This window comes from Ambystoma mexicanum, chromosome 9 (assembly GCF_040938575.1).
Source record: "Ambystoma mexicanum isolate Mex_15411 chromosome 9, UKY_AmexF1_1, whole genome shotgun sequence".
In the NCBI taxonomy this organism is placed as follows: domain Eukaryota; kingdom Metazoa; phylum Chordata; class Amphibia; order Caudata; family Ambystomatidae; genus Ambystoma; species Ambystoma mexicanum.
Genome location: NC_090931.1, coordinates 134,893,232 through 134,907,323, shown reverse-complemented (window position 1 = coordinate 134,907,323; position 14,092 = coordinate 134,893,232). Strand labels below are relative to the sequence as shown.

Genomic DNA, 14,092 nt, shown 5'->3' with positions numbered 1-14,092 from the left:
TGGGGACTCCGAGAGCCGTGCTCGGCAGCAGGAGCTGAGGGCGAGCACCAAGGAGGGAGGGACGCTGTCCGCGTCCAGAATGCGCAACTCTCAGAGCCAGTGTGCAGAGGAAGACCTGCAGCAGGCAGTGGCGTGCGAGAGAAGGAGACGCCACAAGCCGTTGAGTGTCAAAGGAGGACGCATGAATGCCGGAGCGCTCCTTCAATGTTACTGAATGCTGAACTAAATGGAACTTTAGAAATTACACAAAATCATGTCTATTGAATACCGAACTAAATGGAACTTTTAGAGTTCCACGAAACAAGGCTCCTTGAATGCCGACTAAATAGAACTTTGAAAATTGAGCAAAGCACAGCTTATTGAATACCGAACTAAGTTGAACTTTAAAACCGAAACAAAATGAATGCTTGCGAAATACAGTGAAACCAACGCATATTGCAAACCGCACAAAAGAGAACTTTATAATTAAGCGCATGAATACTTATTGAATACTAAATGGCATAGAATACTGAAATTAAGCATTCTAAGGGTGGAATGGAAACCCACACAATTAAAGTAATTCACCCGAACGCCCCAGTGAAAAGCAGTTGCAGCAGAGGGCACAAGGGTGACAAAGAAACAGAAGCAAGTGGGTGTGAGTAAAACACCCTTAACTGAACATTTATGACTAAATATAGAGCAGCAAGGCCTAACGTTCTGGAACAAGCTGTAACAATTGATGGCAGAGCCAAGAGGCTGAGGAGAACAAGCCAGAAGTCATCACATTAAAGACAAGAGGCGAGAGTCTGGGATCCTGGTTGCGTGACCTGGGATGGGCGGACCGTTTGGTCTGACAACTGCGCCTAGACCAGTGAGCCCTATATATTGAAAATTCAGAGACATTGTAATAAAGAAGATAAAGTCTTGGGGAAGGGAACCCTGAGACTTGAGGAGCTACATTGCATGGTCTTGGGAACAAAGACTTACAATCTTTCGTTTTCTGTGAACAGTGGGGCTGGAAACTTGGGGCAGGTAACCCAGAGAATTTGGTTTTTGAACTGTATTGAACTATATTACTGTGAACTGGAGAAAGGTAATCTTGAGACTTTGGAAGGAGAGCTGAAAGAGGCTCAGAACCTTGAGTTGAACACTATTTCTGTTGGTTTTGACATCCCTTCACATTGGTTGGCTTTAGCTGTGAGGACAAGCATAGGTTTTGAACACAGACAGATGTTTAAGTTGAACTCTTTGACTCAGCCTTTCCTTAGTTTAGTTCAGGTAGGGAAATCCCACCTGGGTATAGGGCAGGTTAGGACTTCTACCATCCTGACATTTGATTTAATATAGTATTTTACTTTGAATTTTAAGTCTGTTGTTTGTGTCTTGCTTCATGATGCTTTCACAAGACCCCAAAACTGAAATCCATGGAGATTCTGAGAAGTTGTGGTTTCATAATCCATTTCCAATCTAAGATGTGTCCCAGTGGTGATGGACTATGTAATTAACATGAAATTGAAATCTTTCCCTACCAAGGAAGTGGCATTTTAGCCATTAGAACCCAACTTTCCCAAAAAGACTTGTTGACCAGGGCACACATCTTTTGCTGCATGACTTAGTCCCGTGTCATGTTTGTGCTCCGTAAAGCAGAGGACCAAGAAAAAGTAGTAGGCACCGCGTATGTCGCTCTGATTTCTTGTTTTTCCCTTAAAATGATGACCTACCCACTCTGTGCAAGGCTGGTGCTGATACACTGCACAATATTCCTTTTATCTCTATCAAACCTCTTTGTCAAGCAAGCTCAATTTTTTAGGGTTACCCTTGAGGAAAATAGATCAAGGGACTCCCACGATTGTTCTACCTTCAGTTATAGTACAAGCAAATCACTGCGGGCAATGACTGAAGTTTCTGAAATCCTTCACAGGCTTCTCTTCTTTGCAGGCACACAGCAAATAAGACAGCACATTCTCAGCACCACAGATCATAATCTACCGAGCCCCACTGGGCAGAAGTCTTCCTTTTCCTCCCTGCTCCAGGATTGATATTGGATGAGAGAATAACGCCCCATTACTACCACTGTCTCCTCCCAAGCAGCCAGCCTTTTGTGACTGCCTCAACACATCTTGCAACAGCCCCTCTGGCACTGGACATCATAAGTCTACGACCACTCTCAGGGAACCTAAAAGGGGATGTGGGGGTAGCACAGAGCCATGCAGGCCACTTGGATCAGACCTGTTAGGGAAACTAGCACCCATCCCATGTCCCCTATGAGCTTTGTGAAGAGCCAGGAATGAGATGCAGACACAGAGGACTCATGCATTTGGTTCTAGTCTTTTATTAAAATGAAAAGGGGTTGGAAAATGAGGTCTGTCCCAACCTCCCTCATATAGCCTTACCTCTCCCCCCACCCCCGGTCAGGATCAGGTAGTGGCTGTCGCCCCCTGGGTACATGAGGAGAAGCTACCTCCGGGAAACGAGTGATATCAGATTCATCACAGCTACCCAAGGAGGAACTGCGAGACTCCCACAAAGAGGAAGGCTTAATTTCCTGCTCCTGCCACCCAGACAAAAGGGTTGTGTCCAAAACCCTGACCACAGCTTCCACGAATGACCAGTGAGATATGCAGCAGTCTAGAGCCCTTGCTTGCTATTGAGCCTGCAATCCTCTTACCCAGAAACTCTACAAACAGACTTCACTGAGTTTGTTTGAGGGGTTGTATCCAGGCATGAATGAAGGATGTGTCCCTTTCCTTCCTCCCTGCATGCATTAATTACTCCTCCTTGTGTCATTGATGCTGTCAAAAAGGACCTCACTCTTATCTGCCATCTCCTATATGTTCTCCATTTGGCCAACTGTTTCTCTGGAATTTCTCCAGAGTTAAAGTGCTGGAACTGAACACCATAGATCTGATCTTGCTAAATATCTAGTGGTTTTGGCTGAAGCATAGCACTTGCTGGTAGTGTTGGTACAGATCATGGATCTTTTTTTTTGTTTTGTTTTTTTTTTCTACTACTGAAGTTATTGTCTGCTTTTTAGTTTTAGGTGGTGCTAAAGTGCCACCTATAAGCTGAAAAGGTTGCATTAAAAGTATAGCTAGGCTGGAGATGGGATGGGAGGTAAACACAGTTTGTGGGTGGTGTGTGCATGGTAATTTACCCACCCAGTGACTGCCCATGGCCATGCTATTTCCTGTCGTTCTTTCCACCCATTACCTGCCTCTCACTGCCCAAACCACATCCACGTGGGGTATCTTTGAGCTACTTTAAACAACAGTAAGATCAGACATTGTGCTGTTGGTGCCAGACAATGTTATTTCATAGCAGTCATCAGAAAGTGAATGACTACATTTCAGCTATAAATGTGTTACTGGTGTGCCTTCAGCAGCTTCATTTATAAATCCTATGTGTGTCCGTTAAGCTAGCATTGTTCGCTTGTGTATAGACATCTAATAGGCATTTGCCTGGTACTGCTTTCATATGCTTAGTCTGATGAAATCAAGAGTATTTGCCTCTTCTCCCCAAGGGGAAGCGACCTCCTTTGAGGCTAGCAAGGTGAGCCTGCTTCACAAGACCCTCTACAGGGGTCTGGGCAAGTGGGACCTCACTGGGAGTGACTCTCCCTTAGGGGACAAGGACTCTCATTTCCACAAGGAATTCCCTATGTAATCAACCTTATCTACATGTATGGAACTGTCTCCAATATTAAATGAGGTACCCTCCTTTTGTTTGGCTCCAGGCAATGCTGGATCACCCACGATGCTTGAAAGAAAAGGGAATATCTGTTTAAAAGCAAACTTGTTTGTAAGTAGGACGAGTGGATCAGAGATGAGGATAGAGAGACTTGGAGGGGCAGAGTAGAGTGGAGCCACGGAGCTTGCAGCAAACCGAGAAACGTTCTCAGAGCAAGATCCCAGAGACAAGGCAACCCGAATAGCAGAAAAGCTGCTGTCAGGACGGAGCTTGGAGGACCATCTGATGTGGTGACGTGGCCATAGAAGCACTGTGGTCGGCCTGGGGCTTGTCTAACGATGCCGACACCAGTGGAAGTGGGAGATCTGAAACCTCCCATCAGTAAGCATTCCGAGTGCTGCAACCTCCGGAGATGCCGAGAGTGGGGCTGTTGTGAAGCCCAGAGAAGGGAGACGAGGAACCGAAAACGCAGGCCTGTGCGAGCACCAAACCCTGAAATGCCACCCACGACTAACGAAGGTACTGTGTGGAATAGGGGTAGTTCGCTGGGGGAACCTACTTTCAGTAAAGGAAGCTGTGAAAACTACAATATTGATGTTGGGACATTGAAAAAGCATAAGTGTATATACCACGAGAAACCAAGTAAAGTGAGTGGAGAGATTAAGCTTTGCAAAAGTTGGAAAGTGTATCGTATAAGGATGGAAGAAGTTAGCAAAGTTAACTTGAAGAGTGGGAGAATCCCTTTATGAGAGACCTGTGATAAAGATATAGCAAACTCCAAAAGGAGTCCATTGGAAAGGGTGAGATACTCAAACTAAGAGGAAGGACTGTAAGAGGTTATTTTAGCCATTAAGGACAGTACTGAGAATATCGATACGTATTACACCGCCTAGAAGACCAGATGATGAGTAGTTGGCAGGTGCTACATGCGCTCATAAATAAGACACTGAGAACCAGAAGAGACCATCATAATGAGCTTGTTTCTAGAGGATGACATTTTCGTATATTTATATATTTCATATATATATATATATATATATTGTAAGGGTGCAGACGTACGAGTCTGACACAGTAGTGGCATGGTTATTGACTTTTACTCAGGCAAAAATAAAGTGAAAACCTATCCCTCCCTACCTCTTAAGAGTGTTTTCCGTGCCTCTACCAAGGAATCGGTCAGAATGTCCAAGTAAATAAAGAGTCCACTATTGTGTCATATTGCCTACTTCCAGCCCTCACACTATAGGAAAAGGGTATTGATTCTTCTTGGTCCAGAAGAATGACTCTCTTCTTCTGGATAATGAGCCACAGTTCCAATCGTAGGGGGAATTTCACCTGTAAGAATTATTCTCTTCTCCAGGTCTCAGTTTCTTTCAGAGGAAAAACGCACACAGTTCCAGCTTGTGACGCTGTAAGGTTTCAGTTCCAATTCAAAAGAAAAGGTTCCAACTCAAACATCATTCCTTATTGACCATAGTTCTGTTTCACTGTTGGGTTCCTGGAGAATGCCTCCCTTCTCCAGGTTTTTGGTTCTCAATGTTTCCACAGTGCCAGGGGAATTACTGCCTTCCCGAGCCTTCTTCCATTTGGCTTCTGTAAGGAAGGCATGGTATCAACAGTAAGACAGACACAAGTGACCACAGTTCAAGGGTGTTTTATAGTTTCAACAAGGGTGTGATAAACGCCTACCTAATCCTAAATCTACAGAGGGGAGCAAGCTAGGACCATCAAATAATAATGAGGTCCTAGTGGAGTCTCATCACAATAAAAGGGCCTGTACTAAAAGAAACCTATTGCCAATCCTTACCACTAAATACAAATAGTGTGGGGGTAGTGTTCATGAAAAAGAAAGAATTGTTCACAAAATGATATGTCAGGATGTCCAGGCCGTTGCCCTCCCTTCCCCACAGGACCAGGTGGTTCACTCGAGCAAAGCACACACTCTGGCTTCTTCGGCACAAGGATACAGTTCCATTACCAGCATCCAGGCCTTCTGTGCCCAAGTCTCTTTATTTATCAAAGTCTCTTGATTCAGAGGGCCTGATATACCAAAACAAAACCCAAAGTACCTTTTCTCTTATAAGTACTCAATTCAGTTGGTTCACCCTAGATCCCCCTGTTCTGGGCTCAGATCCCCCTTTTTACAATGTTCGGAGAATATTCTTTCTCGGGTGACTCACGGTTCACCCTGGATCCCCCTCAGCCAGCTCAGATCCTTCCTCTTACACAATACCCTTGCACTTGCCACCTGCTGGCCGTACATTTACTTATTGTTATTTATTCTATTGTCCCATGCACTGCACTGTCTCCTCCCCCTTCCCATGCACTTGCGTGATCTGAATGACACCTAGCCTAGTAGGGTCGTTGTCTGTCTCCCCCTGTTCCCCCTCCTTTGCTTCGTCGCACCTTGAAACACTTGTGTATAGGCGCATTATAAATGCCATATCATATCACATCAATTAGTCCGTCTCAGCCGAGCTCGGACCAATTTCAGTTTGCATTAAACTATCAAAGACTTCTGAATGTGCACATGGTTTAGCTTGACTCGTTGCAGGACCACTTCGATCTCCAAATTCCCTTTTCACAGTTGCCAACCAGTTGGATTCCTAACAGAGACCTTTGAATGAGCACCCACGCGGCGCTGGACCATCATGTCTACCGTATCTTTCTTGACTTCCAAAGTTCAGTCACTCCTCGGTTTCAATTATATTCGCGTGTCTCGTCACATACTTTTGACACACTGTTCTCTATAGAGTTCTTCATACATTGTTGCCGCTTGCAACCTTGTTTATAACACAGGCTGGTCTGGTATCAGTCTCTCCAACTCACTGGCTGTGCTGTCTTTATTGGCGCTGCTTTGTTGTAGGAGCCAAGGACTACCACAGCGGCAAATGCTCCTCCCCGCCTTGGTTATCTAAGTGCGAGAGCCCAAGGTACCTCCGACACACAATGCAGGGTTCTTCAGCTTTAGTCCCAGGTCTTAGGTGTCTTATTTTCCAAGGTTCACAAAAGTAAGTCTGAAAAGGTCAAGGGCACGTCCCTCCTTATAACCCTTTCTGGTCTTGCCCTCTTTCTCCTCGTATTAAACTGCCATCTTGGGAAACTGCTGCTTCCTCGTGTGCTTTGCCTTGCTCAGAGTGTGCTTTGGTGCTCTGCCTTTTATCTATGTGGGGAAGTGTGATGGAAGTCAGGTGTGTGTAATGATCAGTAATTGCCTGACCATTGCATTGGGAGATGTCGGGTATATGGCTCTGTTGTTAATCCATTTTCGTTCACGGTGAGCTGTCCGTGAGAAAGTGTTTGTGTTGGGGAAGGCAGGGGTATTGAGTCCCTAAGTATCCTACCTGTTAGGATGTGGAAAAGGTGTTACAGGGAAGGGGATACCGCATCTCAACCTCCGGTGTCCCACTCCCCGAAGACCCCTCATCCAGTTGATTCCCCCTGCACTGGTCCGCCCCCTGGATGACAGATCCTTGGGAACTAGCATGAGACACCTTCAGGTGTCTCACACTTCACAGTTCTCAATCTTCACTATTTGGGGTCCTGGAGAATGCCTCCCTTCTCCAGGTATTCTATTCTAAATGCTCCCACAGTGCCAGGGCAATGACTCCCTTCCCCGGGCCTTCCTTCTGATTGGCTTCACCATGCACAATCTTCAGGAAAACCACCAGGAGGTATTGCTTCCTTCCCCTGAGGTTTCTTGATTTCACAGTTCACAAGGGCCGAGTGGAATGACTCCCTTCCCCCCAATCCCTTCTTGCAAAAAGATTTTAGACCCAATTTTAATGATTTAGTAATGTTTGGTGGGATTTTGTCAAGAGGGGGAAAATTAGAGGGGATCTCAAAATGTTGAGAAGGCTTATAACTTGTTGCTGTTTGACGAATGTGCAAAAATGTTTCGATTATAGACGCAACTTTGAATGTCTGTGCAAAATCTGAATGGAATGTGTCAAGTGGAGGCTGTTATAGGACTATTTTGTGTATGTGCATTTTGACACTTTTCAAAAAAATAAAACGTGGTCGGATGGGCAGCAAACTCGTGCAAAGAGCATTGGCAAGGACTTCAAAGCCTGGTTTTGCAAATGTGTCAGTGTTTTATTTTTTTGAAAAGTGTCATAATGTAGGTACAAAAAAGTGATATACCTTTGGTGACTGAGGTATAGCCTGTGGCCATGGGCAGTGGCCACACTGTTCCGGAAACAATCTGGCTACTGCCCATGACCACGAGGGACCAGCAATGGGGTTGAAGTGGGCTTGGCCACGAGGGACTGACTATGTGGTAAAGCTTTTCGAAATCGGGATAGGTTTGAATGGGGAAAAAGAAATCTGCTTGTGGGTACAGCCCGAAGTGCTGGACAGGATTGCAGCAAACATTCGCCAGGAGCATCAACAAGGACCTCAAAGCATGGTTTTGCAAATCTGTTCTGTTTTATTTTTTCTAAAGTGTCCAAATGTAAGTAGAAAAAATGGTGCTATAATGTTGATACATGGGCAGTGGGCCTGGCCCTCGGCAAGGACGAATGCCTACTCTGATTTACTTATTGGGGCATGCGGCATGGCCAAAGCCCTAGGTTTAAATGGGAAATAAAAATTCTGCTTTCGACTGCAGCCCCAAGTGCTGGACGGGAGTGCAGCAAACTTGCGCGAGGAGCATGAGCAAGCACCTGAAAGCATGTTTTTGCAAATCTGTCCTGTGTTTTGCTTTTTTGAAAGTGTCAAAAAGTAAGTACACAAAAATAGCAATTTAACTTTGCTACATGGGCATTGGGTCTGGCCCTCCACAAGGACAAATATCTACTCTGATTTTCCTATTGGGACATGCAGCATGGCCGAAGCCCAGGCCCCATGGATTATGGAGACTGGCCATGGCTGCAAGCCATGAGCACTGGCCATTGGTTACATTATGAGGGTATTGTGGACACTGAACTAGGATGCAGTTTAGGTGCAGTGGATAACGGGGGTGGTTTGGTGGGGCTGGGGTTATGGTCGAGACTCATGCCCTAGGCAATTCAACCATGACTTGCATCCCCACCGTGCACTGCTGAGAAAAACACACATTGGTATGCATTGCAAACAATATGTTTGTTAAAGGAGGTTTTACATTTCTTCCATATATGTTAAGAGGAATTATTAATAACTTGTATACAGTGATGTAACATCATGAAGCATTTTCACTCATAAAAGCCTATGAAATTCAGTGAAAAAATGGGACGTTACGGTTCTAAGTGAAACCGAAAAACCCCGGAAATGTGCCAGTTATGTTAAACTAAGCAAAAACTACCAGACTTGGTAAAGTATACAGAGATGCTATGCTGAAAGACTCTGATGTATCCTAAAGACTGCCTCCTCCTGCCAGAGAAGTCAGTGTGCTCCAAGTGCCATATTGTTCCGCCTTGTCCCGTGCTAAAACGTGGGGAAGAGGAAGCTATAGTTCAGCTGAACTACCATAACACATGGACCTTTTGTTTATCTTACACTGTTTTCTTTATACATTGCAACACCCCACACCCTTTTGTTCTTTAGAGCAAGGCTTGGCCATAGGTCTTTTAGCATAGGCCCTTTTTATTTGACAAGACCTGACTAGGACCGTGTTTTCTTTTGTTTTGATGGTCGTAGCTTGCTCCCATCGTTAGAACTTAGGTTTAGATAGGTGTTTTTTCAACCCAATAATAGTTCAATAAACACCCTTGAACTACATCATTTGTGTCTGTGGTACTTGTGATACCATGCCTTCCTTACACTTACCATAACCTGTGGATTTCTGAGGGTTTTTGGTTTTACTTGTAATCGTAATGTCCCTTTAACAACATTTTTTCACTGAATTTCATAGGTTTTTATTAGTGCAACTCAACCATAACGTCCCTTGTAACAACGTTTTTTTTCTGTGAATATATATATATATATATATATATATATATATATATCCCAACGAAGCCCGTGTAGGGTGAAACGTGTTGCTTTTTTGTGTTTTTGCTGCCCCCCTGTCCACAGCAATGTTTCAATAAAGGACTTCCTGTACAGCAGCAAGATCTGGGATGTTGTCTTTTTCACTTTTTCCCAAAAATTGCTGCGCTTTGGACTGTGGGACTGTCCGTTTTGTTTTTCTCATATATATACATGAGAACCCTGAAGTGTAAAGCCTTTAGACAATTGGCCGAATGGAAGCAACCAGGAGAGAGACATTACTTTGGCGAACTTGAAATATTAGTATTTTTGGTAGGGCCAGGTAGATTAGATTTTGGACAGATGACATTTTTGATTTGGACTTCCTGATGAAAGACGAGCCCCTTTAGTTATTTTGGTTAGGTAAGGAACATGAAAAATAAGAGGGGACGGGGGCCCGTTTCATACTATGGGCAGGGTAAGCCCAGCCATAGATACTTACACACAATGGAGGGCTATCGCACCTGATTATTATCCGGTGCAACACAATCTACATTCAAACAGAACAAGGAGACAAAGTGATTGAAGTGTGGCAGGTGGTGCATCTGTCCTAGACAATGGACAGAGATTGTCTAGCTGCCCCTACCTGTGTGTACCGCCTATCTAAAAGTGGATGAAATAAGAGTAGGACGAGCACTGTTTTTTCTTTTCTGTCTTTTTTGTTACCAGATAATCACACACTCCTTAATTATGGATCCCTTCATTCTCCCATATCTGAAAACTTCCATATCTCAATTATACATAAAAAGGGGCTCCTTGTTCTGTTTGAATGCAGAGTGTGTTGAACCGGATAATAATCATCTGTATTAGCCCTCCATAGGTAGGGAGCAGCCGTATAGCAATAGTGTAAGATGGGCCTTTTTATATTATTTTGAATAAATACTGAAGAAATGTCCAATATGTGTCTGACTCCTTCCGACCCACCACACTAGTTGCTCACACCATTTTGCAGCTGTTGCATCGTCTGGCGAGATAGTACCATTATGGCAGTGCCAGGCAAATGACTATCCTCTTCATGCACAAAAAGCCAAAACTGTGTACTTTGCCAATGTCTATTTGTTGGATGTGTCTTCTATGGTTGTCCTTGTGGCTTACCAGCTCCATTCTGTAAGAGACATAGTGGCATCCAATGTCTTGATGTTCTTTTCTTTTTTTTCTCCTGTCAAGCACATTTTATGGAATTTTCGGATTTGGATTCACAACAACTGGGCAGTGATTTAAAAAATAAAATGGTTCCCCATCTTGTCCCTATGTATCTTCCTCCGCCTAACAGGAGTCCAGTGTTTCTGTTTCACAGCCATCCTCTCTGAGCCTGGATTCTACTCCCTCCTTTGACCGAGTGACCTCCCGCCTCATCAGGCTGGGCGATCAATCAATTAGGCTGATTCTTAGGACCACTTTGTTAGTGCCCCTTTCATAGAAACTTTGTTAGACACAGTGGAAGGCAGCCTTATGCCCTACAAAAGGGAATTAATAAAGCTCAGATTTAACCTTTTTATTCCTGCCCCTCTAGCATGGTTAGGAGATTTTAAAAAGGCTCTCGATGTCCTTTTTCCTTTTATTCTTAAAGTCGCTTTTGTATGGGTTTGGAAAAGAGGATGACTCTCATTCATCAGTCCTACTTATGTGACAGATCACCCATTGGTAAAAGGAAAGCTGCCCTGGTGATCCTAACAGTCCATTCTAGTGCAGGTAATAAACTTCCGGATCTGATGTACACTAACCTACCGCAGCAAGTATTTTATCAATTTGCAGAAGGGTGAGCCCCTTTTCTAGTTTCTGCACAATCAATGTGGCTCTTTGGAAGTGGTCACTGGTCATCAATTAATCTCTTTTCCAGGAACCCTGACATAGCAATTTGCAGATGGTTGTATGGTTAAACCATACAGACCTACGAGTCCAGACAAACCTTTTTATAGGACATCTATTCCAAATGAGAATACCCCACCATTGATTCACATACTCCTACAGTCCTGCATACAACCTTCTCCCTACAACTACCCTACAATGCCCTACCTGTTGCACACCCTGTTGATTGCCGCAATGTTGAAGTTTTGGGCCAAATGTGCACTATCATGACTCTTTCACAATAATCCACATTAGTGGTTCTGCATGTGTACCCCTCAGTATAGTGGCTTGCTGAAGCCCCCCGCTGCACGATCATTCAACATTCACGGTGCTGTGATCTGGACACATTGGGGATTGCCAGTTGGAGGAAAGCGGGGGGACTCGGGGGCCCAGTGGTATCCATTTGCTCATCGATGAAACCCCTTGGGGCAGTGTAAAAGGATTGCCCCAATGGAAGATAGCAACACCTTTTCCTGTCCCCTACCAAGAGCCCACAATGATTCACCCTTGGCAAGGAAACTTCCATTTTGTTGTTAAGGGGGGGGCATTGGTGGAGGACACCCGCCATTTTGTTCAGAGGCAGGTTATAACTAGACAAGATCCTGAGACTGAACATTCCTTAAGGAAATAAAACCAGACAAAACTGCATGAGATCTGAAGTACATCTAACACAATATCTTCTTTCCTTAAGCAAAAAATCAGGACTTTTTCAAACTGGGTTGGGAGAAAGGAGAACTCAAACCATCAGTGGGATTCCTATCCTCACGAGAAATGTGTCTTAGGGGGACCTCTGCCACCTGCCTTCCAGGTGCACAAAGGGAAAGCTAGCTGGCTTACCCCATTTTCCGTAATAGAAAGGGAATCCCCCAATCTAGCAGTGGGACCTTGCCCTGCAAAGCAATTCATTGGGCCTCATTACAAATCGCCCGGTATGGAAACAACGGTGGCGGTAAACCACCGTTGTTTCCATGCCGGGCGATCACAACTCCTGCAGGCGGGAGGTGATGTTCTTGCCAGGTCTGACCTGGCGGGTTTAACACTGCCCGCCTGCAGGCGGACGAGGAAACACCGGCAGCATTACGAGATGCTGCCGGTGTTTCCATGATCCCCATTCCCATTGAGTCCCATAGGACTCAATGGGAATGGGGATTAACACCATTCCGCCTCCGTGATTCCCGGAAAACAGGGGTTGTAATGCCCCGGTAATTCTGGGAATCACGGAGGTGGAATGGTAATACGAGTCTGGTGGTAACCAGGCGGTTTTACCGCCTCGGTTACCGCTGGACTCGTAATGAGGCCCATTATCTTTTCAATAGGATTGTGAACACCAACTTGAAATTCTACAGGGAGATTGAAATGAACATACCACAGCCCACGCTTCTCACACTATCACCCTTTCAGGCCACGTGGCTTGTATCCAACCAGACTGCCTGGCATTTTAAAGTGCCCCCTCCCCCCACCCTGAGTGCTGAATTACCCAGATCCAAATCAATCCGAGCTCAGAAGGGGATTACTCCACCCGATCAGGATGCAGGCACCTGAGCTGAAAACTATATAAGAGGCTTTGTGTCATCAACGAGGGTGAAAGATAGCCGAACTGTAGGTGTTCCATGGAAAGCTCTGCCAGCAGGAAAAGAGACAGGATTGGTAAGTGACAGGTGGCTCAATGAGGAGGAAAATAACAGAAGAGTGAAGGAAAATGGTTGAATCATGGGGAGATTTCTATGGTGTGTGGGTAAGAACTGGAGAGTGGAGGAGGAAAGGAGGAGAAGAAGAGGTGGAAGGAGAAGGAGTCCAGGAGGATGTAGAGTGAGGAAGTTAACAGTGCAAGAAAGAGGCAGAGTAATCTCAAAGAAGTGGGACTGAGCTGGTAGAGGTTAGGAAGAGGTGGGTAAGAATAACCCGATATGTCGAAGGGGGAGCTGGAGGTGAAGATCGGGGGAAGATCCTGGCCCATCATATATGAGAGAGAGAGAGAGAGAGAGAGAGAGAGAGAGAGATATATATATATATATATATATATCCCAGTCTAGGGGGCAAAAGCAGAAGACTACTAAGACTCTACATTGTAAGCCATGCTAGGGATGAGAGACCCTGATACTGGGAGAGAAATGGGGAAGACCCCATGATCTCTTTGTGCTGTGAATCGTGCAAAGGGTGTGCTATCCGGACACACTGAGAGCAGGAATTCCCTTAAAAATCTTTGGGGACAGAGAAACGCCGACCCTGGAAAGGAACCCCTTGAACTAGTGTGCGTGCACCCATCCCAAGACCTGTGTCCGGAGATGTGTGTGTGGGGCCACTTTAACTTACTAACTAAGTGGCTTTTTGAATGTGACGAAAGGCAAGAATCCACAGGCATTTTTGAGTAGGGATTTTGGATTTGGACGGTCCTAGTTACACTAGGCGTTTATCGCTTTCAGTGAATGGGTTTGGCTGGAGCCTGTACACCGTTGAACAGCGTTATACCCCATATGAGTTGTAGATTCTTCCTTTTAGGCACTATTCCAACCCTTCACTGTCTGTAAATAGATGTATCCTGAGTAGTGGTGTCTAGATCATGGTGCTCATTGCTGCTCCTCTTTACCTCGAAGGAGAACAGCAAGTGCCACCTGTTTGCTTTCAGAATGGCAGTGAA

General features: G+C 45.0%; 1 protein-coding gene across 1 annotated transcript in view; it reads left to right on the top strand.

Moving 5' to 3' along the window:
• The window catches only part of ALG9 (ALG9 alpha-1,2-mannosyltransferase), a 944,483-nt gene that overhangs the window by 92,572 nt on the left and 837,819 nt on the right, over positions 1–14,092 (top strand). The gene's annotated exons all lie outside the window — the stretch shown is intronic.